This window comes from Rousettus aegyptiacus, unplaced genomic scaffold (assembly GCF_014176215.1).
Source record: "Rousettus aegyptiacus isolate mRouAeg1 unplaced genomic scaffold, mRouAeg1.p scaffold_m13_p_3, whole genome shotgun sequence".
Classification (NCBI taxonomy): domain Eukaryota; kingdom Metazoa; phylum Chordata; class Mammalia; order Chiroptera; family Pteropodidae; genus Rousettus; species Rousettus aegyptiacus.
This window is the reverse complement of record NW_023416306.1, coordinates 43,904,222-43,932,189: the sequence shown is the minus strand read 5'-3', so window position 1 is coordinate 43,932,189 and position 27,968 is coordinate 43,904,222. Positions and strand designations below refer to the sequence as shown.

At 36.5% G+C, this 27,968-nt stretch overlaps 1 protein-coding gene and 1 pseudogene across 12 annotated transcripts in view; one reads left to right on the top strand and one right to left on the bottom strand.

The window, feature by feature from the left end:
- TRPM3 (transient receptor potential cation channel subfamily M member 3) overlaps positions 1–27,968 on the bottom strand; it is a 482,939-nt gene that overhangs the window by 407,885 nt on the left and 47,086 nt on the right. The window lies entirely within an intron of this gene.
- Positions 10,718–10,836, top strand: LOC118600860 (annotated as a pseudogene).

Below are 27,968 nucleotides of genomic sequence, written 5' to 3'. Positions count from 1 at the left end.
GTAGTTAGAGGGCAATTGTCACACAACTGGTATATTTTGGTTAAAAGATGAAATTTCAAGACAGTCTGGGGAAAAGTGATGGAGGAGTTTAGAAGAGGTGTCTACATTTAAGGCTACTTTTATGAAGTCTTAGCTATCAGAGCAAAGAGGAAGAAATGGCTATTGGTTATCTTCAATGTATAGATAGTCCCTGAATATCTAATACATATAAAGCTACAATGCTAGGCACTATGGGAGGAAAAATTAGTCCCCAGAACTACAGCCTGTTCTGATCTTCTTTCTGTAAATTCATATTGTTAACTTTCCTCCATTTGCTGCATAGACATCTGCATTATCATTTATTCCCTTGTTCTCCTGCATGTGTTACAATCTTCTTCTAACACTTTGATCCAGTGGTTCTCAAAGTAAGGTTCCTGGACTAGCAACATTAGTATTAGCATCAGCTGGGAATCTGTTAGAAGTAGTAACTGTCTGGCCTTACTGCAGTTCTACAAAATCAGAAGCTTTGGTGGGAGGTGGTTAGAGAGTAGAACTAACTTGCGATTTAGGTTTTAATGAGCCCTCCCGGGGATCCTGGCACACAGTGCAGGCAGAACCACTGCCCTTGTGGAACTATGCTCTCAAAATTCAATAACGGCTTCCGATGAAACAGATCTAGTAGTCTTTCTTCAAACCAGATCCTTCTTTACCTCTGTACAATTTCACAGCACTGCTTCAGATTTTTTCCTCCTCAGTTTTCTGTGATTTTATACTACAGTGATTCTCTTTTTAACTCACACCATTTCTTTTTCCCTCCTCTTTTATTATTATTAAAAACTATTGGGGTGACACTGAGCAACAAAATCCAGTAAGTTTCAAGTGTACAATTCAACAGTATGTCATATGCATGTTGCATTGTGTGTTCACCACTCATATTTAGATTCATACCATTTCCTTATCTTTCACTGGCTCTTTTTTCCCCCTTCTTCCAGAGTTTTCCCCAGTTAAGTCTTGCCTCATTTTCACTTTGTACTTTCTCCCATGAGAAACTGATAAATCTCTATAATCTGTTATTCATTTTAGTCACAAGACTTTTCGAATTTTGTATTTTATTCATGCCTCTCTATTAGTCTCTAAGTTTGTTTCCAATTGCTTGCATAAAAATGCCATCTCTATGTTCCATAGCCTCTTCAAAGGGATATATCAAAACCCAAACATCCAGTCCTTGCAACCCCCAAAGCAGCTGCTCCTCAGTTTTTGTATTTTTCTTTCTATAGTCTCTGACAAGAAAGCTCAAAGACTATGGCTCATCCTTATTTTCTTTTCGTTCCATGACTGATTACTTGCCAAATCTTGTTGAGTCTGTTCATAGTCTTTGAATTTCCACCAACTTCCCTGTAGACCTAGCTTCTAGTCATCTTTCGCTTGAGTTTTTTCTAGTAATTACTACTTACATTAGTGTTCTCAATGTTTTGATTGTCCCATCATAAGTACATCCAGTGATTCTCTGATACCTGCAATTGCCTTCCACGTAAAATCCTCATTCATTAACTTGACCCAGGCGATCATCTACTATATGACTCTGAACTTCCTTCCCAAGCTTAGCTCATACTAATCCCTATAAAACTCTGGCCAAGCTGTGAGACTCTCCGTTAGAGTCTATGGCCTTGATTATTATTTTTAGTATTTCTTAACTTTTTTTATTAATTAAAGCTTTCACCCAACCTGGAATACCATCTCAATAGTCCTTCATGTCTCCTTCTTAGGTGCCCCTCATCTGAATACTATTTCTCCCTGTTTTAACTCCTTTATACTTTTCTGATGGCAGGTGACACATTTGCAAGTTGTTATTACAATGAGTACAATGCTTTCGATGAGTACAATGATTGTAAACTCCTTAAAGACAGATACAGAGCTGGACTTTAAGTTTTTTTCTTTCTCACCTGAATACCTAGTACACAATTTTTCATATTAGATACTTAACATTTGTGTACTGGTTAAATTATCTTGTAGTTTGCTTACAAAAGGGTAGATGAGTCTCATAAGAGCAGCAGCCAATGAGGAGGAGACGGAATGGGTAGACAGAACTCAAAGCAGGCAGATAAGAAATTTTATGACTGAAAGAAATAAAGACTAGAGTTTTCCTGGAGCAAAGATTTGAGAAAGTCATGAGGGCTTATTTTCAACTGTGTAGAGTTCTAAGTGCAGGCTAAGGGACTCTCAGGGACGAATACTTGACAAGAGTGCTTCCAACAGAGCTACAGTATGCTATATATTAGTGTTCTATGTATCATTAGTTCTGAGGAAAACAAACTACTGATAACCCATAAAATTGGGCATTCTATGGTCAAATAACTGGAGAAAACTTGAACAAAAATGAACAGAATTCTTTATTATACCACTTCCTAGAACCTTCTATTTACTAATATGTGACTTTCCAAGAGGGTCGGTAGCCTGTGACATTTCCTACACTTATGTGACTCCAACACTTCTTCTTTTTTTTTTTTTTTTTATCACAGAGCATCATATGGGTAGAGAATTTGAGGAACACATAATGGGAAAAACTACATGACTGTCTCTTTGCAACTTGACATTTTATGAGCTTTTAAATAAGGAACTAAAGGCAAATTTAATATTTAGCATCTTAGAAATAAAAAAAAAAAAGTAAATTTAGCTGGCCCATAAAAATGGAAAGGAAAGGGGAACTTCTATTTCAAATATCCAAATATCTTTATCTGCTTCACAGTATACTATTTCAAAAGAACTTCAGACTTTCAGTAATTTTTTGCCTGTTTCCAGCTCTATCTTCTACTACCAATTACCCCACATCCCTATTCTCATTCGTGGGACACTTTCTTTTCTGGAGGGATATTCTTAGCAATCCAAGGAAAATGGGAAAAAGAAAAGTAACTCCACACATAACTTTAATGCCCATATAATTTAAAATGAATTTACCATGACTTGAAAGTGTTGCTAAAGCAACACACATATATTGGATAGTTACCTGGCGGTATAGAATAAGAAATTTATCTGAATGGGATGAAGTTAATATTCTATCTGGTTTTTGGTATTTCATACTTATGGTATATTTTTCTTTTCTAAATGTCATGACATTTACTTAAGAAATGTTCAAAATAATGCTTTCAAGTAATGAGCACCAAATACCACATGAGTCTATTCAAATGCCAAAATAATCTTACCCTTGTAATCCCTAAGAACTGCCTCCTCATAACATCATGAAGGTTAAATACAGCTGCAATTGTAGTGTTTTATGAAGATGAATTCCTCAGGATTATTATTTTAGAGAAAGAAAACTGTGTATGTATGTGTGTCTCTGTGCATATCAAATCAAATCAATAAAATGTTTTTTTTTCCAGTAGATAGAGAGGATCCCAATCAATCCAAGAAAGAAGTTCATATGTGGATATCATCCTGGTAACTTGGAATTAAGATCATTAGAGATTAGTAGGAATTATTATATACCATAATTACTATTAAAAGTACACTTACACATCTATATTTATATATCTATATTTATATAATGTATGAATATGATACTCTAATCATTCATGGACCTCTGATTTTTTCTATTATTTCACTTTTTGTTGGTTCTTCTTCAAAATATTCAAATGTTCTAGCCTGAACTGATCATCAGTTAAGAAAACTTTAACAATTTTCTTTCTGAAATCCTTATGAAATATTTTATTCGAATGGCCCAGAATCAGGATACATCATTAAGAATTGAGAAATAGCACACATAGTTTTCAAAATAATTCAATTAACAGATTTATTTTGTACAGGGATTGAAATTTCCTGCAACTTTGGCTATCATCTAGATAAGATAAGTATACTGCTCATTTGATTATTCACTTGAAGAATATCTGGAGAAGCCATGACCTGGGCTTCTGCTGCATTATATGCAAGAACTCATTCCTTCATGATCAGTGAAAGCTAACAAAGGCTAAATATGCCCCCACAGTCAGAATGATACAACTACAAGTTTATACAAATGCGGTCTCTACAGAAAATCACTGCCTTTGAAATGCAAGCCTACTATTGGTTGCATCCCTCTAGAATGAGAGCGTGGTAAGGGCAAATAATTAGATTCTCTCATTCATCTAAGATTCTCAATTACTTTGTAGTGTGTCTGGCACACAGCAGGTACTTAATAAGTATTTGTTGAATAAATGAATGATTCAGTCTTTTCTACTATGGTCATATCATTATTCAATTCTAGTATGGTTATTTAATCTATTATTGACACTGTTTTTTAAAAGATAAGAGGTAGTATTTTCATTACCCTATCCCTTATACAGCCTAGACTGGGTATTCTGCCCAGAAGAGGTGCTCAATATATTTGTTAAATGAAAGAAGGACTAAAACTACTTTTTAACTTTATAGAGCATTTAATTATTAAATTACCTACCTCATTTTATGCCAAAGAACTAAGTAACTTCTCTAGTCTAAACTGCCATGAAGGTCGGCCTTCACTTAGGGGCAGGCTGACTGGCCTCAAATCCTTATGTCTTTGGGAAAGCTTTACTCACGGACTCCCCATGAAGGGCCCAGCCTTCCCCAAGTAGGCCTGTTGGGCAGTGTGTACTTTCAGCAATAATCCTGCAGTTATCACCTATCACATAAATCAGGAGACTTGCCATTTGGTTCTGTTTCCTCCCTAGGCACTTTAATTATTGCTCTAGCCAAGTGGGGACAGCCATGCCTTGCTCATCTCATTTGATTCTGTGATTTGAACCTACTATGTTTTATGTGTGCATTAGAATCTGAGCCTTGCACTGGCAAGGAGATGAGCAACTGCAGCCCATCACATCCATGCGTAGAAACTGCAGGTGCCTGAAAAAGTGTCCAATTTTCGAGACTGCCTCTGAGAGGAAAAAATCTTGATTTGATGGTGATGTGGGAGGAATGTCAAGATACATTTCCATGGGTATTAAATAACTAAAGCGACTGGAAATCACTCATTGCTAATGTAATGGAGACATATGATTTGTCTTCAGGAGTTTGAGCTATAGCTTCATTCTGGTCCATATTAGCCATTGAGAGATGAAAGCAAATAGGAATTATTCACTCCCTTCAAATTTACATTCTCAAATTCTGTCTCATAAAATAGCTCCACCATAATCTTTCACTTCCAGGGAAATATGACAAGTGAGTCTTCCTCCAGAGCAGGCTGAGCACTCTCACTTTCTCTGCCACATCTTAGCTGTGCTAACATTTTTTTTTTTTGCAGTGCTAACATTTTTGGCACCATTCTTCCTCATGTTTCACAGGCGTTATAAATGATTCCAACTCACTTATCTTTTTTACTATGAGGCTCACCCTGACTTCCTCACTCCAAGGCTGGTCTGACCTATCTTTGTGACTCAATCCTCCTCCAGAAGCATAGCTCTGGTCTTGCACCAATGATAGCCGCATTGGCCACAATGCTCAGAGTCATAGCCATAGAGTTAAACAGTCACTTTTCAGGAGATGGGAAAATTCTGTATACCAATGCTCTGACATTATACATATTTGACATGTGAGTTTTAGTTCCTAAAATACCATTTCATAATCGTGCAGAAAAAAAATTAACCAACTCTTGCTTGATTCATGAGAGGAAGGGGGAAAAGGTAGCCTTAGGGAACCCAGGCCAGTAAGGAGGCAAATATGATGTCTGGGTTTGGGGGAGGAAGGGAAAAAGTGGCCAAATGAGAAGATCCTTGAAGCGACTGACACTTAGCCAGTTCTACTTTGGTCAGTAGGGGTATATTGTATTGGTCTGGCTGGACTGCCACTCTTTGAGGGCAGAGGAGGCACTGTGGTATAATGTAAAAGAACATAGCTTCTAGAATCCAAAAGTCTCAATTAAAATTCCCTTTTCTCCACTGTGTGAGTCTGGGAAAGTTACTTCACTCTCCATCATCACTGACTCAGGGTTAATAATAACCACCCTTTAGATCCATCATACAACATTGTATCTATCATCAACGAGAATATATTAGACACGTAAAAATTTCTTGAGAAGGTGGATCTTATGTTAACTGTTCTTACCACAAATAAAAAACAAACAAACAAAAAACAAAAACAAAAAAATCAAAATCACCTCCTTCCAGGTTATTATGAGGCTTGAATAATGTAAAGCGAAATAACAACTGGACTTGGAACACAGAAGGTAATCAAAAGCCTTATTAGCTTTATCCTACAAAATGCTTCCTTTAGTGCCTTGCCCATAGTAGGAAACAATGCATGTAGGAGATTGTTACATGGGAACTGTCACTTTTTCATCATTGTTTTGCTGGTGTAGAACATGGTATATGGGACGTAGGAAGCTCTCAACTAATATTTATGTGTATGAATGAGATTTATCCATTATTTCTTGTGAGGGTCTTATAGACCTCAGACGTGCTTTAGTAACAGAATTTTTAAAAATAAACAGAAAAATAGTATAATTTGTAACTTTAAATTAGGCAGGGATAAGGTACTATGCTGCTTACAGAAATGGAAGTGTTACACAGATGAGTCCTGAAAGTCCCTGCCATATCATGTCACACAGGAAAAACTAGAAAACCAAAGTAATGGGGAGAAAAGGACACATAGAAAAAAGGACATCCTTTGGGTTATCGAAATATAATTATTATTGTACAGTAATAATAAACACTTCTGTTTACTATCATACCTAAGTATATCCACAACTTGGATATATACTCATTTTTCAGATATTTATTTACTCTTCTGTACTTGTAAATGAGCCCATGACAACAGAATGCAGGTCAACCACTATTCAATATAAAGTAGTTAGTATTAACTCAAAGCCCACATCTTAGTTGGTCTCCCTGGTAAGGTCTTTGGACATCACTTCACAAAAGAGGGCTCCATATAAATTTATAATGCAGCGAGGGCACCTCATAATATGGTATTGGAAAATGCCTAGCATGTCGATTGAAATCAATGAATACACTGACTTCAGTTCATAAGAAATAAGTCCTCTTCATCCATAGGTCAGTGTTACTGTCTCTACTGGTTTCTGGGGAGTTTTAGGGAGAAGAGGGTATATGACTGGGTTGGCCTTTGGGTGACCTCCCTTTTTTTTTTTTTTTTTTTTTTTACCTATTTTAATGATTGGCTTTTATAGTAAGATTTTCTTTGAACAAAGTATACTATAAAGAACCTACTAGGTTGGTGGTCTTGGCCTCTACTACTTAATTGGTTTGCATTCATTCAGCATGTCTTTGACCATCTTGGTTAATAACATTACATAGTTTTCAGGTGTACAACTATGTAATATGACATCTGTATACATTCACCACCTAAAGTCTAGTCTCCTTCTGTCACCATATTTTTAATTCCTTCACCCTCTTCGTTCTCCCTCAACCCCATTTTCCTCTGGTAGCCATCTTTCTGTGGTCCATACTTATGAATTTATTTTGTTTGTTCATTTGTTACCTCTTGTTTTATACTCTACAGATGAGTGAAATCACATGGTTCTTGTCCTTTTCTGTCTGATTTATTTCACTTAGCATAATACTTTCAAGAACCATCCATGTTATCACAAATGACAATATTTCATCTTTTTATAGCTGAGTAGTATTCCATTATATGCGTGTGCCACATCATCTTTATCCAATCTTTTCTAAGACTCTAAAATATGTTTAAGTGCTTTGCAATTTACTAAATGTACTACAAAAAGCACTAAATCACATTTATTATCTCATTTCAACATTGCTGTGAAGTTGATGTATCATTCTCCTCTATTTTGAAGATTAGGAAGCTGAGACTCATAGCAATTAGCCATGTATCCAAAGCTGACACATAAGCACAGTATTCTCATCCCAAGTCCAGTGTGCCCCCCTCCATAGCACACCGTCTCACCATCCAGACAATACTGTATAAAAGAAGAGCGAAAGGAAAATGGAGGATTATTTAGTATTATTCTGCATTCCAAATGTGCTCCGAGTGTTGAGGACAATATATTATTTGGCTGTTTCTTTTTTCTCTCACCATGGATTCACTGTAGAACACAGTTTTGTGGTTCATTTCAGTCTCATCATTATCTAGGGGATAGGAGGAACAATTAATTATTTAATTTCATCCCCATTAGTGTTCGTGTCTGGCATGTCTAACCTGTTTCTATACTACATGCCTTAGTCAAACGTATTCCTCACGATTTAATAACCAAGTCAAAAGAGAGAGAAAGCTAGGCAGGGTGATGTAGAAAGTGTAAAGACAGCACGATGTTATCCTTGATGGTTGCTTCTGTGTCATGGGGGAGAGTAAAAATTTAGAGTACAATTTGGGTTCACGTTAATGAGCCATGGTAACATGTTCCTTGTACATATAATTATATTTATTTCACATTAGAGGAATAAGAAACTTGGCCAAGGTCACACAGCTAGCAAATGGCAGATCAAGGATTCATTCCCTAGTGTCTCCAAAGTAACTATTAAATGTGCAGTTAAAACAAAACTACAGTAAAGAGATATTAGCTCATTAATCCAATGTACTTAGAACCCCTGTCTATTTCTTGGATGCCCACAGGGATGAATCTTGGAATAGCAATTGGGTTTTGGGTACTAATTCTCATTAGCTTACAGTAACTTCTTGAATTGCTGGGTCGAGAAAGGATTCTGAGGTCTTAAGTCAGTAAGAAAGAGTGCCATGTTCAATTAGTTATGTCTGCAAGGGGTGTAGAGTATGCAAGTGGGAGCAAGGATTAGTACTCTATGCTTTATAACCTTTAACTACTGAAACTAGAAAATAACTAGTGCTCATCACAAATACTTTACAAATATTTTTAACCATGAAAGTCATACTAAGAGCTTGCTTCCAACTCTATTCAATAGCTGAACCAAAAACCATACAACCACCTAAAATACCCTGCAATTCCAGGTATTTAGGAGTTTGCTGCAAATAGCCAACGTACCATCATTTGCATTCTTCAGTGCACAAGCAAGGCATAACTCCCTTTCATCACATAAAATGAACTTCTCATACATCGATGTGAGATGATTATTTCTTTTTGACTGAAATGACCATCAGAAGCTCTATTTTCATGGCAAAAAAATTATACTATTACAAAAGAATTAAATAACGAAACAACATTTACATCTACAAGAAGTGGATCTTAGTAATTTTTTTGGTACCAATCATGTATATAAAGTTTCAAAATCAGTAAACTAATATCCTCTTTTATAGAACCATGCTATGGAAAAAAAAAAAAAATGAGCAGAGAGGGAAAAAGGTTGTCTCCCAGCCTAGCAGTAGATGTTCAGAATCTTGCAATTAACAACCTGTAAGGGACCTAGGAATCATCTATTATTTTACTTTCTGCAGAAGAAGAGTTGGTCCAAGCCTGAGCCACACTGACCTCTGCAGATGTCTGGGAAATGCTGGGTCTTTCAGGCTAACTCATTCCCGCCTCATTATCCTCGTGTACATAGTGCTGTCCATCTCATTTCCCATCACATTATTTAAGTGCTTCTTACGTCACTTCAGTCCCACAGAGATTTTAAAGGAAATGTCCCCCAAATGAAAAGATTTATGGTTAAATATATACACAGAGTATGTAGTCCTGAGAATTCAAAGTTTTCTCCCAAGGTCACAGTAGCAGATGTTGAATGTCAACTTGCTCACTGCATACAAAACACAAGATTACAAAAGAGGTACAGATGCCTCCTACAATTCCACTGGCTAATTTTGACAAGCATATATTATTTTTCAGCTCTGTTAGAGGTTAGAGAGATATTCTGACAATTTGAAAATAATGTAAAATTTCTGTTTAAGTATCAAATTGCCACTCAGTGATATAGACTTGGCAACGGAAACTTCCTTCTGGTGTCTGCTCTGCCTCCCCATGCTCCCCAGTCAGCATGCCCTCAGTAGGTGTAAGCCAGGCCAGCCCAGACTACATAATGGCTGAGATCTATCTCTACCCCCAGGTCTAGAAGCACAAAAAACATTAATGCTTATTGTTGGCCAAACATCACAAAATGAGGTGAAAGATCTTTAGACACTGAAGTGTAAGAGCCTCCAGCCAACTCAAGAGCTTCAGAATCAAAGAGACCATATCGGAGAATCATTGAATTTTTGAGCTGGAAGTGGATTTAAAATGATGGCGTTAAGGCTTTAAATTCAGTTAGCAGACTTAAATCCTAGCTCTGCCCCACACTAGCTGTGCTATTCAGAGTTTACATATGTAAGCCTTTAGCTGGTACCTGGCACCTAAATAAATTATCTCCACCAGACTCTTTGTATTAGAGATAAGAAACTTGATAGAAAGAGATGAAGTGGCTTGCCCGAGACAGCCCAGTAAGTTGTGTGGATGCTAAGCAAACATGATGGTCCCCAGGAGGGTGGCAGCCTGATTTTGCAGACTGGCTTGAAAAGTTTCCCACATTCAGGGTTCTGTATCTATGGTTATTCAGAATGCCTGTTATGAAATAGTATTCGCTCTGGTAGGAGGCCACACGTCAGCAATGTTCTTTCATGGGTATGAACTCATAGAATTTGCAGCATCTGTTTATTCTCCCCTTGAGCTAGACTATGGTAGTTCTGAAATAAAATGAAATTTAATTTATCTCAGCTTTTGTTTATGTTAAGTCCATATAGTAGCACGAGGTACCACTTTGATTTCTACTTTTATTTTACGCTTTACCTGAAATCATCTATTCCATCCATTCATTCATCAAACATTTATTGAGTACTTACTATGAGGCTAACACCATGCTAAAATTTGGAATAATAAGTCTATGGCCATGCTACCCTGAACAAGCCTGATCCCATCTGATCTCAGAAGCTAAGCAGAGTTGGGCCTGGTTAGTACTTGGATGGGAGACTACTTTGGAAGACCAGGTGCTGTAGGTGTAAAAAGTAAAAATAAATAAATAAATAAATAAACAAACAAATAAATAAATAAGGCATTGTAAGCTGACAAGGTCCTTGCAATCTGTGAAATCAAACAAGGGTTGGAATAATAAAAAATATATGTAGGTGGCATTTCCATGGTCCCAATAATAAAGGAGCTTACAATTTTCCTAAAGATGCTTCAGGTGTACCTTAAAGGCCTGACTGATAGATTTGAATAACCAGGGATTGGAGCAGAGGATGGCTTTGGAGTGAGGTAAACCCAGCTCCACCACTTCTAGTTCTGTGACTTTGGGAAAGCCCTTTAACCTCCTCAGCCCCCACTTTCATTCTATAGCAATTTCTTGTAGAGTTATTACAATGATTTTAAAAGATGATGCAAATAAACACTCTGCACAATGATTGGCAGCACTCAATAATAAATTTAAGCTACATCTGCAGTTTAAAGAGAGGGTTCAGAATAGATTTGGAGAATTCAGTTCATTTGAAACACAAGTGAGGAGGTAAGGCTCTGTTTACTTATGTTGAAGCCAGATTTTTGGTTGTGCTTAATCCATTTGGAAGACAGTCTGCTGACTAAGTATTCACTATTTCAAGTGGTGAACTGAATGGAGGTACATTTAAAAAAACTTAACCAAGCAAGTGGATGGATTGGAAAGGAGAAAGAATAAAGTCAAGGAGACCAGTTATAAAATAATAATCTCGGCAAGAGTTAGTGGGAACTTAAAGTTAGTACAGTAGATATAGCTGTATAGAAGAAGCAGTCTAAAGATAATTAGACACCATTAGAAACAGAATAAAATGGAGAAAATTACAGGTGTCTCAAAGATTTCAAATTTAATGCCTAGAAAAGTAGAGAATCCAGGATGAACAATAGACTCAAGAGGGGAAAGAAAAGGTGTCCAGTTTCCCACTTTTCACATTTCTCTTAATAGCCAGGGCTTGTAAACGGCCAGAAAATATTCAATGCACATTCTTTCTTCTACCTAAGGGAAATATTTTTTCCCAAGGGACAACTTCAGCTGGATCAGAATCAAATACATGCATATCCTGGCAATATAACTTACTACTTCATGCTATTTGCTCTATGCATATTATAGAGTCTCCAGCCTTACTGCTTGCTCTTTTGAAGGAGCTGATGATGCAGAAAGATGTCATGAGAGTTCAGATTTTTATGTAGATTCTTTAAAGACAATATTACATGTTCTGGGGCTGCTTTCATTCAATATGAGTGTGTCCTTCTGAGTTGATTAATGAATGTTGATTTGAATGATTTGGGAGTAATCCAGAATAGAATAGTTTTTGTTCTTGACAGAGAACATCAGTTGAAGGGGAACATCCCTTCTTTTTCATTGCCTCCTAATCCATCATATAAGATCCACCCTCTTTTCCATATACCCTGAACACAAATAAGCCTTAGAGCTTAACTATCATGTACCTGCTACATTCCAGGCACTGTACATAGCACTTTAGAGACATTATCTCCTATCATCCCTTAGCCTTCCTATCAAGTAATCACCATCTCCATTTTCAATAGAAATGGACTGAGACCTAGGTGGGCAAACTTGTCCAAGGCCACTAAAGTAGATAGTGACAGAGACACGATTCAAATCAATCTTAAAGGAGTATTAAAATAACATGTTTGGGTGGAACTGGGACTAGAAAAAAGTATGAGGAAGATTATATTATATTCCAGTGTTTATAAAGATTCATTAGATGTAAATGGCAATTAATACACCAATCAGCGTGTTGCCTCTTATAATAGTTTCATAATATGTTCAATGGAACTCTAATTTTATTAATTTCAAAACTTCAGAGAGGAGCGATAATTTCAAAATAATCCTTAGGACACACTGAAAAGATAAGAATAATTAGACATTCTTCATTGAGATGGAGATGACACTTACTGTCTAATCAGTGCGTCACAACGTGAATTCTCTCCTTCCAGGAATGGTTGATGAACTTGTGTATGAGCTGAGTTGTAGCCCCTGAAATGCACATGTTGAAGTCCTAACCCTCAGTACCAAAGAATTTGACTCTGTGTAGAGATAGGGTCTCAGGTAATTAAATTAAAATGAAGTGATAAGGGAGGGCCCTAATCTGATATGTTTTCTGTCCTTCTAAGAAGAGGACATTTGGACACAGACAGACACTGAGTGAACACAGGAAGCAGGTGGCCATTTACAAGCCAAGGAGAGAAGCCTTAGGAGAAACCAAGCTTGCTGACACCTTGACCTCAAAAGTCTACCTTCTAGAATGAGAATATAAATTTCTGTTGTCTAAGCCACCTCTTCTGTGGTTCTTTGTAATGGCAGCCTTAGTAGACTAATATAGTGAGCTTGGATACATCCACACACCTGTTCCTAAAATCTCTTGTGAGGAAAAGCATATCTGCCTATTGACTAAGATGGGTAAAAAAAAAAAAAAAAAAACGAGAAGAAATGCTTTGGAGGCTCGCAAGTTTAGTGACAAGGCCTGAGTGTTCTCTTTTAGGTTTCAGCAAAATAGAGGAAGGGGATAAAAAATTCAGTCTGTAATATTACTTGCATTATATTAGGTCTCTAAACATCCATGCAATGGACTAATGAGAACTTTGAGACATGGAATGACATTTCCATGCCCCCCTTAGTACTTCCACTTGAACAGGGTGTCCACAGCACTTACTCCCTTTACTCTTAAGGGCCAGGGGCTGTCAGTCCTTCCCCTGTCCATCTTTAACTGAAATTCTTACATGACAGTTTCCATATAATTGAATCTACTTTGGTGTAGAGTCTAGCTAGGCCTCACTCTGACTGTTGTCTTGACAATCTGCTTCTGTATTTAAAGTTAGGGTCAAATAATGAAGTACTCTAAACAGGGTCAGCTAAACTACTGCCTAATTATACTGATGTAGGTTCACAAATTTAAATAGTTTTCTGTCTTTACATCTTACTGCTAGATCTCTATACCTTGTTTCATCTTTTTGATAGGTGTGTCATTTTCTTCTAACGCTAATTCTCAAACTTATCCTACAGGTTAAATATTGTCATTTCCATTTTATGGATGAGAAATACAAAATCTTTAAGAGGCCATAATGGAGCTGAAATGTGAACAGTTAGTAAAGCTCAGGCTTCATTAGATGTGTGTTTTCTGATTATAGTCATTCTCATGTTACTTTAGTAACTTTTACTGTATCTGCCTACTGTCTGTACTATTATTTATTTAACATTTTTCTTTAGATAGACTCAAATTTTTACCTTAGCATTATCTTAAGCAATATGCAGTAACTATACCTTTATATAGCTTAATGCAATAACTATACTTGTTCAATATTCATTAAAATAAATACAACCTTACACCACATTTTACAAGAATATGTACTAAAATAAATAAGCACACAAGTGTAGAATAAAAAATGATTATCCATGTAACACCTAAAATTACCTCATGAGTCATCAATGCTATGGATCTTACTCTGTGAAATATTGCACTATATAATGATACCACTCATGCACAGAACGAACCCAGAGCACAGCACAAGCCTTGACGTTTTCTCAAAAGCTACTGGATACATTATTTTAAGCAAATTGTGCAGCCACCTGGCAATATCTTAAAATCTATAGATTTGACTGATGGGTGTTGCAGGCTTACACTATTTTTGAAGTAAGATATCCCATTCTTCTGTTTTCTCCTGTTTATTCTTCAGCTGTTCAATCCCTCTTGATATTAATATGAGAATGAAGAAACCAAATCAGGGTCAGAGGCAGCACAGCTGCCAAGATGCAGGAGAGCTGGCCCTGCAGGCTAATGTAATATAAGCAGTTCCGGAAGAGGTCAGCCTCTTGACAGCGAAGGGAACAGATTTTAGGAATGGCGAGTAGGACACAGGTTGTCCACCTGATGAATCTTGTGCTAGTTTCCAAAATTAGCTCCCTCTCTGCCTGTCTTTGAAATTCTAAAGTTCTTCTGCAATAAATATATGTCTCTGACATAATTTTCAAATTTCACAAGTCATCAATTAGGCTATAAATAATCTTTAGGAGAAATAACACTATAAGCCATTTTTAACTAATACTATGGCTGGTAGCTTCTAGGTGGCAGTTAGTGACATGTGAACAAAAGGGCTGAATTGGGATGGGGTGGATTATGTTAAAGGCTACTTAAAACAAAGTAGGAATGTGTCAGAGAAAACTGCCTCCTTCCCTCCCTCCAGGATTCCTGACAGTCCTTCCCACGCCGCATCTTTCCCTCCAATCTGGAGTTTTCCTTTGTTGTCGAGCATCCTCCCACCTGGACCAGGAACTTCTCCAGCAGAGTCCTGGCCTCATGCTTGCAAGGATAGTATATATGTTCACTGCAAACCAGTGGGTGTGGTCCAACATTTGTTAAAGGTTAATAAACTGTTAGACCACATTAACCCAAAAGTCATTCCAAGATCGAAGTAGCTAACATTATCCTTATGTGGGACCCTAGTCAGAGCAAATATCTTATGCTTAGTTCTAGCCTTATAGCGTAAGTATACTGCCCATCATCACTTTATGTCGACTTGGCTATACTATAGTACCCAGTATTTCATCAAACACTAATACACGTATTGCAGTGAAGGTATTTTGTAGATGTGAAGACCTTAAAAGCAAAAACAGGTTTCTCAGGAAGAAGAAACACTGCCTCAAAGTTGCAGCATCAACTCTGCCTGAGCGTCCAGGCTGCCAGGGCCTACTCTACAGTTTGAACTGCCCAGTCTTGGCAATTGCATAAGTAAATTTCCTTAAAATAAAATATATGTATGTATCCTATTGATTCTGCTTCCCTGGAGAACCCTGACTGATCCACTGCCCAAATGGAGCATGTGTGGAGGAGGCAGCCAAGACTGCCAGGGGTCTGGAAACCAGAAGAATCTGAAAACAATAGTACAGGAGGAGTAGTTGAAGGCATCGCGGATATTTAGTCTGGAAGAAGAGGGATTTAAGTGAGACCTGACAGCTGTCCTCATACATTTGAAAGTCTGAAATGTAGAAGAGAGATCAGATTTGTTTTATGTCGACCCAGAAAACAGAACTGGGCCCTACAGTTAGAAGTTACAGCAAGTGAGATTTAAGATCAATACACACAAGAGCTTGCTAAGCATTTGAGCTGAATCAGCTGCCTCTTGAAGTGAGCTCCCAGAGATGGGCTTTCTAACAGAACTATAATACATACAGGGAAATTAGATGAGAGGAAAGAGAGTGACCTTGAAGTTTCTATTCAGCCTGACATTTTCAAGACCACAGTTACCGTTTACTAAAGACTTCCTATATGCCAGGCACTGTGCTCAGTACTTTACACATTTGATTTTAGTACATCATCCTTCCAACTCCTAAGATGCATTTAGTATCCTCACTTTAAAGACAGGAAAAATAAGGCTCTCGGAAGCTCAGTAACTGAATCCAAAGTCATCCAATAAGTAGATTTCAAAGCTAAGTTTCAAACCCACGCTAATCTGACTCCTCAGGCTCCCCTGGGGAGCCACTGTGCGAGAGGGCAACTCTATATAGAAATCCTCTTTTCACCCTGGATAATAGGATTCAAAATCACAAGCGTGAGCCACAAGTCATTGTCTGTTCAACCCTTAGCACATGCATCCTAATTATATGTTTGTGTATCTGCCTTCAGTCCAACATAGTGAATTTATCTGTGATGGGGCCAGGCTTTTTTTTGTCAAAGCATTAAAAGTAAAAGAAATATATTTTTTCATTAAACAAATACTGATTGACCCCAGGTACTAGTAATCTAGGATACAGCTGCAAACAAGATAGCCATGATCCCAGCCCCATGAAGAAATTTGCATATAACTGGGAAGATAAATTTTAAAATGCATTGATAAATATTTAATTACAATTGTCATTAATGCTGAGAAGAACAAAGTATTCTGAGAGTGAGTAACAAGTGGGTCCTTATTTCATCTGAAGGGTCAGCAAAGATGTCTTTCAACAAGTGATTGCCAGGGTAGGAGCTAAAGGATGCACGATGCCCAGACAGGTGCAGTGTGCATCAATGTTCTGGAATAGGAAACCACCTGGAGCATTGGAAGAGGTGAAAAATGGCCAGTGTGGCTGACTTCTTATTAACAAAGAAGGCGGCTTCATAAGATCAGCTAGAGAGGTGGACAGAGGCCACTTTGTGAAGGGCCGCGTAGACCATATAATCATTTAAAATGAATAAATGAATGAATAAGAATAGAGATAACTTGATGGCTTGGGACATCCCAATCATATAATCCTGAAATGCAGTTGCACATGGAGCTTGGGCAATGTGTAGAGTCAATACAGCAGAACTAAGACTGCCATCCCTCAAAAGTCCTAGTTGTAAGGTTGGCATTGGGACACTTGGGCACTGAGAAGGTTCCCACCATTCCCAGAAATGATAAGAGTGGCTCGCTGTGTGTCAACTGTTTGTGCAAACTATATGGTTTATGCTGAACACCTGCTTTCTTTCTAGGAGTCAGGAATTTTGGTATATGCCAGGCAGAGGACGCCCACATGACTGACACCCAATAAACACCCTGGGTACGAAGTGACTAATGAGCTTCTTGGTAGACATTTCACATGTATTGTCAGAACTCATTGCTGGTAGGATTAAGTACATCTTGCGTGACTCCACTGGGGGAACTCAGAGAAGTTTGTACGTGGTTTCCTTCAGACTTTACCTGTGTATCTTCTCTCGTTGCTGATTTTGCTTGTGTCCCTTTTCTGAAATAAATCTTAGCTATGAGCATGACTCTGAGTCTTACAAATGTTCTGAACTTGGGGGATGGATATTGGTCTTGAGGACCCATGACACAGAATGTGTGATTTTGTTGACCCAAAAGTCTCTAGTGGCCATGGAAGCAAAGCGTCCCTTCTGGCTGAGAAGGGCTTACAAAGGTGGAATGGAGCAGGTTTCCTGCTCCTGGGGAACCCTGGCCTCTGCATAACTTCACTACTCTAAAGTCTAGAGATGTCTGCAGTGATTCACAGCTGGGTAATAAAAATTTTAAGACATACACCAACTTCCAATGAAGATTCATAATAAATATTAAACAGCCATCTGCGATCCCCAGTGCCACTGCCCTGGATTTGCCAGGAATGTGACATCTTACCTGCAGGAGTTCAGAAAGCCAATTCTGTAATGTTTTATAGCTTTAATCTATTTACCCTTTATTAAAATTCAGGATGTCCCAATAAGTTTAATAAGGTAGTCTTAAGGGCATTTCAATTTTTTATCTTTATGTTAAGCCAGCGAATGTTATGGTCTGAATGGCCTCTTTTTTATGCTTTCAATTTATTTTCCAAGATCAAGAAAAATTAGTAACTTCTCTGCATTTTATATTCTGCTAATTGCAAGATCTATCAATACAAACATACTAAAAAATCACACAATAGCAAATTTTATAAAACATATGCCAGGTTCACTACAGCCAGGTGGAGCAATGCTTAAAACTGTTGGTTTTGCTTACTAAATACTTTTGCTTCTTTGAGTAAATGAAGATTCAATATACTTACTTTGAAATTCCCAAGAAAGAGAAACAGCAGTAAAATATTGATGAGACAAGAACTGGCATAGAAGACAAATCTTGCTTTCTAAAGTACACAAGAAAACAACACTACTGGTCTTCTATCTCTGGAATCCAGCCATTCTGGTCATTTTACCAAAGCAGGTTTAAATTCCTATCATAGCACTTACTCTCCTCCCATGAAATGCCACTTGGGAGAGTAATAAAACTCTGTACCTGACACTTCTGGGGAGCCTGGTCTGTTATTACTATGGAAATTCTCATTGATGTGAATCAGTAAAATGTCTTCACCTTTGCTTCATACAGGTAGAATCCTTTAATGAAATCAGTAAATATTTACTATGCATCAACTTTACGCAAGGCATGTGCTGTGTCCAGAAGGTGACACAGTCCCTGATATCTAGAAACTGTCAGTGCTAGGTGTGTAATCACGTTACAATATAACAAAACAATAGCAAAACTGTGTTATTAAATAAGAAATGCAGATTAATATTATGAGGTCATAAAGAAAAGAATCTCTGTGGATGTAAATGACTTTACCAGAAAGCTCTACATTGAAATAAATATGAGATTGGTGTACTCAGATGTAGTAGAGCATTTTTGATGGAATTGATAATGTGTATAAATGCACATTCAGGAGGCAATGAGTAGAGTAAAGTGGCTGAAGGATGTATCTAAGAAAATAATTCAATGTAAGCTTGGGCAGGAAGGTGGAAACCAGGTGAAGAGAACCTAAATGTAGCCAAGAAAGGCTGGTATTCCTCTTGCTGATGACAGAAGACCACTAAAGGGCATTTGCTTTCTAGGTGACATTTGTGGATGCTTATTCTGAAGGTGTAGTATAAGAAGGAGAAAACGGAAGAGAGAGATGGAAAAAGCTGTTTGTCTTTGAAAGAGAGATCTTGAAAAGACTTGAAACAAAAGGGTGGCATTGCATAATTATTGAAATAAAAAGAGCTCAAATTGGTTGCAAACATAAGAAGGGGGAAAAATAAAGAAAAAGATATGACAGGCAAAATGAGTGAACAACCAATAAGCATTGTAAATTCTTAGGAGATAGAACTCCCATAACAAAAAGTTTTTAAAAATTGATTTTAATACACTTATGTATTGTACTGAACTTCTAAATTATCACCTTTAGCGTGATTGAAACAAAATAATCATTAGTGTAATTATTGATTTTTAGTTATTCTCTTCTAGCCCATAATACTTTGCAGGCTGTGACTGTGTCTCAAGTGCCTGGTATAGGGCATGGCATATGAAATTGTTCAAAAACTGGAATTAATATGTAGGCATATTAGGAACAGAAAATAGTTTGAAGAAAAAGTGATAAATATAGTTTTAAACAAGGTGAATTAGAGGTAAAATGTTTAAGAGTTGCTTATTTATGACATACTTTAGGGCTTGTAAGCATTTGGTGTATCAGATCCTTCATAAGAGTTTGTGGGTAAAATTTGTTTAAATCCCTGTAATAATAAACCATGCCATACAACTGAGTTATATTGTAAAAGGTAATTGTCACTGAAGAATCTCCAAGCTAATGGACAAAGAAAACAAATTTAGGATTGTCAAGTGTGACTTTCCATCTTAAATTATTGAAAATGCCTCTAACTGGTTTCAAGTTTTTTAAACATTATATTTCTCTGAAGCCTTGTTCCTTCTTTAGTCTCCATAACCTTGAAATCTTTCTGCATACAAGTACAAAATTAATCCTTCTTAAATAGCACTTTGATGAATGAATGAATGAATGAATGAAAATTCAGAGCTCTGAACATTTGGAAATTTAGATCATCTGTGCTGATACTGATTAACTGATACCGACTGGCTAAGTAATTATACTGTGGTCAAATCACAATCACAGCATTCTGTGACCCAGTCACTCATCCTACATTTCTAAACAATGTGGCCACTAATATGTTCTAAATATTTTAGGGCATAACATTAAGTAAATTCATTAAAAAACATTAAAAATATCTCTTATCTAAAAAACATTCATATAATAACCTCAATTACCTAAAACAACCCTGGAATCTAGGAAATTAAGAAAAGCAACCCAAATTCATATGCTCTATCTGTGACTGGCACACCAGCATGAGTAAGAAATGATATTTGGAAGTGTACTAGGAAGGAAAGAGATAAAAAAAAATTTAAGTGCAGATGTATAAACTGACCTAGCACAGCAGTCTGGGACTTGAGCCTAGGTGAAAAGTGATTGATGCATATGTATCAAAATTTCTGGAATCAACAATGGTGACCCGCTAGTCACCCTTTGTTCCAAAAGGCACAGAAATGTATCACATATTTGAGAAATGTCCCTATCCCTATGTTTCAAGTTAGAGAAAATAAGCTTTGATAACTTAAAGTTATAAAATTCAATGATCTGAAAAAAATTTACTGAAGTGCAATATTTTATATCCTCATGATGATAACATCTAAATAAGACTTGACTCTGTGACCTTTATTATTAAAAAAAAAAATGGCAAACTTGCCTACGGCATAGCTTGACAGTTTTGAAACATTAAGTTTCCTGAGAAACTAAGGTATGGTCTGATCTTCATACCAAACCTCATCATCCTTAGAAATGAATTCTGCACAGACTTTCCAAGAAATTGCTCATTAACTTGAGATTTGAAATTGTAATAAACTCCATGACACAGCTCTTCCCAGACATAAATAATAGTATCTAAAAATGTTTTATAAATGGGGTCTTGGCAGATGGGATGCAGTCTTTAAGTTGTGCTAATACTGTTTGTGACATCATGGGACACAGAGGGCCCCCTACAGCCTTATATGCAGAGCAGGATCACGTTTCATGCTGTTATCTAATTAACAATTCTAAGTTTGGGTATATCAAGATACACACTAATAAATCATTGCCGACTAGCACTGAAGGCTATTGCATGTTAAATTCCTTTTTTCATAAGGTAGAAAAATTACCACTGAACATAATTTATTCTTCAACTACCTGTTTCTCTGAGACCTATCTTAAAGGTTTCCCCCTCACCAGTCTTTCTAGATCTCTGTTCCTCCTTTCCATCTAATCTTATCACAGCGTCCAGTTTTTATCAACCTCTTTGTATCAAAAACTTAATTTCTACAATCCATCCATTCATAGTGTTCTTCGGATAAAGTTTGGAGAAAATCTCTTTCGGCTGATTTTAGGGATTGGTGCTATGTGCCCTATTTCAACCCATGAAAGCATTAAAGCAGTTCTGTCAGCCCTTGAAATTCCCATTGGACTAACATACTCTGAAGATAGACAAGAATATACCTCAGAGGGTTGAAACTTGACAGTAAATGTCTGTAGAGGTCAAGGATTACTTTCAGTGATCTGAGACAAAAATGGATGCAATGAATTTCTAAGTTTTTATATTGTGCATTGTATTTTTAAAAATAATACTTTTCATTTTGACTGCTAAAGTAGCAGATATATGTTGTAAAAAATCTGGAAAACAGAAAAACACTAAGTGAAAACAAAATTGCATATATTGCATAATCCAGAGATAACTCCTGTTGACATTTCTTTTACCACTGAAAACATCTCAATGGCATTTCTTCATTTTAAGGCTCATGTTCAAGTGCAGAAGTTAGCAGGAACAGAGCCAAGGTTACCTTCTCTCACATGAAAACATGAATTTATGAAAACTTTGGTTTTTATTTTCCCAGCTGACATTATCATCATTTCATAGAAAGAAATAGCATAGTATAATGATGAAAAGCATGGGTTGTGGAGTTTGAATTAAATTCTGGCAATTGAATTAGTTTCTTTGTACTCTATTATCCTCATAAATAAAATGGGAGTAATGATAATAATAATAATACCACTATCTACTTTATGGAGTCATTATGAGAATCAAATGAGTTATTATGTAAAGTACACGTATAGTTGCTAGCACAAAGTAAGTGCTCAATTAACATTTCCTATTATGAAGATTGCAGGTCCTGGCAATGGCATATTCATTGCCAAAGGCTCTTACTAGGCCACCTTCATATATTGTTTTCAAAGTCATGAAGATATCCATTACCAGATATTAAGATCCCCATATTCTGGCTCCATTCCCGCCACAAATAATTTTGCGACCTTGGTAAGCCATTGCAATGTTTTGATCATTGCTTCACCATTGGTAAAATAGGGTGGTAGGTTATATTGGTGGTTCTTACTCCATTTTGAGCTCAGAAATTCCTCCGACAGCATTTTGTTTCTGATTTCAGGGGGTCTACTAACCCCTGGAAGTTAAGGGGTCCTTTCCAGGGACCCCAAGTTAAGAATCTTAATATTATATGCACTCTAACAGTTCTTCAAGCTCTGATAGTTTGTGTTTAGTTCCATAGTTATGATCCCATAACTATAGGATTTTATGACTCCTGATCTGACTATGGTAGGAACAAATAAACAAACAAAAGTAAAAGGTAAGTTCAGAAAGCAATGCTTCCTCATTGAATATTTCTCTGTTTTCTGTCTTATTGGAGATGATAAGAGGGTCCTATTTAAATCCCTTGCACATATACGCTTTCAACTCTTGATGGACTCAGGATCTGTGAATACAACAGCACTTATTTATATGCTAACTTGCTACAAAGAACTGTAGTCTTCTCAGTCCCAAAGGCACAAGAGATATTCAGTCTTATCCTTTGCTGTACCCACTGGAATCTAAGACAGCCTATACACAGCCAGGGTGCAGAGTGCTCTGGAGAAAAGCTCCTGGTCCAAAGCACTACATGGAACAAACAGTGCGATCAGGGAAGGCTGCAGACTAACAAGCATGATGCCCTACATAAATGATATGTGCCTCTAGAGACCATCTATAGCTCTGTGTTAAAGTGTGGCCCAAGGATCACTGCCCCAAAATCACCTGGAAAGCATGTTTAGAATGGTGATTGCCAAGCAGGACCTCCACATTCCATCCTGTGTGAATAGCCATGATGGAGTTGGGCTACCTGGGATAGCTGTTCCAGCAACTCACCCCAGACATGCTGATGAGAACTTACGAGAGTAAAGCCCAAGAATATGCATTTTCAAAGACATCAAATGATTCTCTTATATTCTGAAGTTGTGAAGCTCTGGCATAGAAAAAATTATTTGTGAGCTTTTGGAAAAAGGAGATTTCTTATGAATACCCAGTATTTAAGAACTGATAGTATTGTTTTCACCGTAGTGGCATAATACGAACCAATCTACCAGACCCTAGAAGATAAAGATCACCATGGCATCATTGTAGAGGCTTGAAGAGCTTCGGTTTTCTCTGCAAATCCACAAATAATAATACCTATTTTAAGAGTAGTTGAGGATTTAAGTAAATAATTCCCCTTAGACTGGTTAAATAAACTCTGACACAATCAAAAAAAGTATGCAGCATTATAAAAGAATAAGTTAGTTGCCTATGTACTCTTATCAAAAGCTCTCTAAGATATCTTATGTGAGAAAAACAAAGCACACAGTAGTATTTATATCATCTTATACAATACCTTTTATATAAGAAAGCCAAAGAAATAGGTATTTGTATTTATATGTAAGTTCATAAAGAAAGTAATAAAAATGGTTACTGTAGAGGAAGGTCACATGATGGGGAGAAAAAGGTAGGCAGGGACAGGAGAACAAGTATATTAAAATTAAATTTTAAAAAAGGCATACCCTAGTTTCCTCCTCTAACATGAATTTATTCTAAGCAAATGAAAATGGACTTAAAGCCACTAGTAATTTAATACACCAAATTATTATTCTTTAGTTTTAGGTTTTAATGAGTGTTGACCATGAATTTATATTTCACTTTAACAGTTGCCAAAATGCTCATCACCCAAATCAAATTGCAGATTAAAAGGAAACATATCCGGATGCTGGGTGTTATTATTAAAATGTATCAGTAATTCATTTCTGAAATGGGATTGGGAAATGTCCTAGATCAGCAAAAAAACAGAAACAAAATAGAAGTCTGTAACCTACCAGTGAACTTATTTGTGCAGCAGGATTTCTACATTGATTGTTATGCACTTTGTATACTCCATCAGGTCATGAATGATGCATGGTGCTACAAGAAGTTCAGCCATACAGCTCTTAACTGCTGATTGAAACAGAGAGAGCTGTTAGCAAAGAAACATGCTTCACTTTGCTTTTAGTTTTGCACCAGCTTGTGGAACAAATCCACTGCAATTTCTGTAAGCTTTGTTCTCTAAATTCTCTTGGGCCAGATTTCTTATCAGATGTATTTTCTTTTTAAAAAAATCAAAACAATACAAAACCATAGCAAGATATTTTAGAAGAACAACATTTGCAAAACTTTGAGTTACCGGATACTCACTGTCAACTGACACTCATGCAAACAACAACATATTCACTTTTCTTTTTTTTCTTTTTCTTTTTTTTTTTTTTAATTATGAGGTTGGGAAAGGGAGAGAGGATAAGAAGAGATACCAAATTCTGAAATTCTTTTCAGAATTATAATACAAATATAAATCTCTGTCTTCAGTTAATATAAACAGAAATCTCATTTTCCCCAGCATATAGGCAGAACTCTATCCTGGAGAAGGGCTGGAAAGTTTTCCACCTCAGCTGATGGGCTAAGTTGTAATACACAGGCTTTTGAATATGTCAAGACTATATCTGTTGTTTTAAAAGATTTCTTTTCAGCTCTGAAATTGACATAACTCTATGTTAGTGAGTGTCTAGAGAAAAAATTGAATGGGTAGGTGGGATGTCATCATAGAGGACACTGGAATCTAGGTCAGCTTCAATAGAATAGACAGTGGGGAGTGTTAGAGGTTCTTTAGTTTAGGAGTGATGAATCAGACACCACTCATTGAGCCCCAATAAAAGAAAGAAATGTTTTCCTTTCTTTTAGCAGTAGAATCTATATCCTCTCTTTATAGCCATTTGGTTAGAGGGTTCACTAGTTTTATTGTACGAGGTAGTTAGGGTCGATGAGAGATGATGGGTAGTAACAGTCCATTTCTAGGCTATATTTTTGACTTGGCCTACCTCTTTTCACTTTCTTGGAAAGAAGCAGTATTCAAAGCCATATGCTGAGGATGGCAGAAATGCTTGTTAGTCCTGGATTATTGCATCAGAGAGAAATAAACTTCTCTTTTGTTTGAGCCACTGTAACTTTGGGTTCTTGGGTTACAAAAGCATAGCCTGTACCTTAACTAATAGAGATGGCTTGATATAGTGAGAGTGTTTTAGGAAATTTGCTTAGCTCTGGGTAATTGAGAATGGATAGGGTCACAAAGAGAAGCTGTTAGGAGATTATAGCCACAGGACTATAACCATGACAACAAAATGAGGGATACTAAACTACCCAAGAAAACTTCTCTTCAAAAGTTTACAACAGGAACTTGTAACCCCAACCCTAGCTCCATTGCTAGAGATTCCTAATCAAGCAATACTGAACTGATACATTATAGCTTTATCTTTATCTATAAACTCTGTGATAAAGTGATTAGAGATACAGAATAGGCTATAAGAAAATGAGCTTTAGCACCATGTAGACCAGAGTCTGAATCCAACTCTGCTACTTACTAAATGTAAGATATTGGAAGATTCATTTAATTCTTCTGAACCTGCGTGTAAGTGAGAATATTAATACCTGCTTATGGCATAAGGAAGCAAGTTAGAGTTTCTAACAGAGAACCTGGTTCTTGCAGAGGGAATGAACAAATGGCAGGTATATTTCCCTCTCTTCTACTCCTTTCATGGGATAACACAGACGTCCTAGTCCCAGGAAAGCCAGAAAGAAAGCGGCAGGAAGAAAGAGTAAAAAATAAGATTCGAGAACTTTTAGTATCAGATCTTTTGATTAGGTAGAGTTAATCTCCTAACTAGGTAGTAATCCTAGTATTACTAGGTTGAGAATTGTAAGGCTTAATTTCAGGGAGAAACTAATTGAAACTAATGTCACAAAACATATGCCCATTGCTTTCTTTATGTAGGGAATACAAACATTTCAGATCTTGTTTCTAGTAGTTTATGGAATCCCTTCAGTAGTAAAAACTTCTACATTTTTGAGATTTCTCTATTGCTGTTACAGTTGGTGAGTATCAGGACCACGTTTGCTTTCAAAGTAGTCATCAGCTAATTTTTTTTTTTAAATAAGGCAGTTAAACCTATCATCATTTCCATTAAGAATGTTATCTTATATTTACCTATTTCTCCCCCGCCCAGGCATGACTGTCTGTTTATCCATCTCTTTAATAGTTATACTTATTGAGAAATTACCATGTACTGGACTCCCTTCTGAAGCACTTAACATGCATTACATCATTTAATACTTAAAATAACCCTAGGATGTCATAACCATTATTAACCTATTCTACAGAAGAAGAAAATAAATGACAGATGGATTTAGTTGTTTTCCTTGCAATCACACAGATCTTGAGATGGTAGTTAAGATCTGGACCCAAATCAGTCTTATTTCAGAGACTGTGCAGTTATACTCTCTCTTCAAGAACTCAAAATAATTTGCAAAAACTAAAACAATACACAGCATAATTCACAGAAACAAGAAAAAACTAAAACTATGAAGAGAGGACTAAAAAGGGAAATGCAAGTAATAAGGATGAAGATGAAGGGATGGTGACGAGGTGAGACTTAACTGTCGAAAATACAGGCTTAATGCAAGATCCTGAATTTGAGCCAAAGTTGTGCCTCTGAACTCTTGGAAGTTGAGGCAAGAAGAAAAATAGGATATGTGCCATAGTTCTCATTATATGATAAAAGAAACTACTAGTTTATAAGGAGAAATATACCATATTATTCTGTATTTCCAGTTCTTCATTTAATTTCCCAGTTCTAAGGTTGAGAAAGTACATTGGTCTCATCAGTGATTAGCCTCTGACACTATCTAATTGCTTTAATTTTGCTGGCCAGAGATGTAGCTTCAACTAATGCCCTGTCCTAATACACTCATTTATAATTACCTGAATAAGATTCTAAAGCAAACTATAATGCATTTCCTCTATCCACTCCACAGATTATCAATGAACAATAAACCAATTTGTTTGTAAATCTTGTTTCTTGGTTCAGATAATATTAAAGCAGAGAGCTTTGCTTCTCAAAGTGGCAGGTTTATATATAGCAGGGCTTCATGATGCACAAATTAAATATTATTTAATTCTTAAAGACCCAGGAAAAATATCGCTGAGATAATGGTGAAAAAGGAATGCTAAATTTTACAGTGATGCAAAAGCATTTATGATTATCTTGATTGTACTTCATTAATTAGCTATTAAAAAGTTGGAAACTCACTAATCTAAAGAAAAGAATATCCATATAGTATATGAAATTTTTCTAATTTAACCTTTCTTCGTGGGACAATTTTTCTTTCCTGTAAAGAATACATTTTTTAAATTCTATTAATTTAGGGTTCATAAATAATAACTTTAAGAGCTACAACATGCTTTTTCCCTCCAACTTATAGACCAACAGCACCATGATAATGTTAACAATATAATTAAATGGCCTGCAATTAATTCTATTCTAGTAACTACCAGAACATGTCAGGTGTATGCAGTTGGCTCAGTTTAAAATTATTGTCTAGATATTATATTTTTCTGCACATGAGGCAAGCAGTCTGTGCTGCTGTTTCTTATAGTTTTTTTTTTTTTTTCTGTGATTAATACATGAATAAGC